Below are 1,957 nucleotides of genomic sequence, written 5' to 3' on the forward strand. Positions count from 1 at the left end.
ATCAGCTTAGAAACTAGTGCTAATGTGCACAAATTTAAAGGGTTATGGGCACACACGTGAGTGGACCAGGCAGATACACATCTGGGAACTTCCGTGGGGCATATGCAATGAAAATATTTTCAGGAATGCTGATGGCAAAAATTAGTTCTTTGGAAACATCCAAAGAATGATCGATAGAAATGTATTACTTCAATTTATGTTCAAACCAAGAAGGAAAACATCTCCCTGCCTGGGGAGAGGGAGTGATAACAGATGCCAGGAGACATCCAGTAGAGGCAGGAGCTATGCCAGAAGATAGAGTTGGGCAGGTAGCCCAGTCCTCACAGTGGAGGATAAGTGGAATCTAGAAATTCAAGGCTTTTGATCTTGGTGTCCATTCCTGGTGAAGTCCTAAGCTAATTTAGCAGATGGTTGGTGAGCACCTAGAAAAGGTGCCCCATAATTAGCTTATTAAAACCAAGTCATGGGAAACTTCCTGTGCTTCTATTATTGGTAGGATCACTCTTGATTTAGCAAGACTTTTCATGAGATTGCTTATGATAACCAGCAAAGTCCTTTTTTTCCCACTGGAAACAAAGAAATCTAGTTGGTGAAAGGGTCAGTGGGGGTGAGGTTCATGTCAACTGAAGAGAGACGTCAAGGAGGCAGGAAGATACCTCCAAGCTCGATGGAGTAGGTTAGAGTCAGCTTAAAAGAAAGGAGTGGGGAGCTTAGATGTTCACTTTTGAAGCATCTGGTAATACTGCATTTTTCAAACTAAACCGTGATCAATCTGCCTTTAGAGGTAGGTGGTTGTTTGTTGGTGGTGGTGTTATTTAGTTGCTAACTTGTGGGTGTTCCTATCTATCAGGGCTAACTCTCAGGGCTTCCCTGATAGCTCAGTTGGTAAAGAATCCACCTGCAATACAGGAGACCGAGGTTGGATTCCTGGATTGGGAAGATCCACTGGACAAGGGATAGGTATCAACTCCAATATTCTTGGGCGTCCCTTGTGGCTCAGCTGGTAAAGAATCCGCCTGCAATGCAGGAGACCTGGATTTGATCCCTGGGTTGGGAAGATCCCCTGGAGAAGGGAAAGTAATACTACCCACTCGAGTATTTTGGCCTGGAGAATTCCATAGACTGTTTAGTCCATGGGGTCCCAAAGAGATGGACATGACTGACCAACTTTCATTCATTTGTGAGTGTTTATTTAGAATGTAGATACCTGAGCCCCACCCAGAATCAGTATCTCGGGAGGCACCCTAGAAATCTATACCTTTAACAAGCTTCCCTAACAATTATCAGCACATGTATATTTCAGAACTGTTGCTTTAAAGATAAGATTATCTGCTGTAAAGAGTGTTACCTAGTTAGAGAAGTATAGAAATTCTCTAGTTTTATAAACAGTTCAATGTTTTTTATATGATTGTGGCCCAGAAATTTCTGATCTTCCTGTATCTGCCCAGGGTCAAGCCCAACTCTGTTGCCATCTGCTGACAGCCACTTATGCTGTAAAAGCAGAACTTAAAAGGCAGATCTTTTGAGCTTAAAATGATAATTTTGCATCAGGTCAATACCTTATGTAAAGAACAGTGAGGCATATTGCAAGAAGCTTAATTCTGTACAGTTTCTTAAGAAAGTTAGTCTCCATGCTGCCTGGATTGAGGACAGCAGCTTACTGCTACCTGTGTGATAACAGTTCTCCAGAGTTAAAAATGTGTGAATAAATATAAATGCACGAGCTTATTATAAATTTTACTGTTACAAAGGATGTGTATTATGTAATTCATAACAAAATATATACTACAGCTTAGTGATTATATTAATATTACAATTGATTCTTATAAAGTGTTTGTCTTGATCTTTGTCAAATTTCTATCTATCAAACTTTGGTTGCAATTGACAAATGAGCATAGGTACAACATGCATGGTGGTTGATAGTTTCATTTATGTGAGCAAGTAAGGCAAAAGTGAA

The sequence above is a fragment of the Bison bison genome, unplaced genomic scaffold (assembly GCF_000754665.1).
Source record: "Bison bison bison isolate TAMUID 2011002044 unplaced genomic scaffold, Bison_UMD1.0 scf7180017864503, whole genome shotgun sequence".
NCBI classification, from domain to species: domain Eukaryota; kingdom Metazoa; phylum Chordata; class Mammalia; order Artiodactyla; family Bovidae; genus Bison; species Bison bison.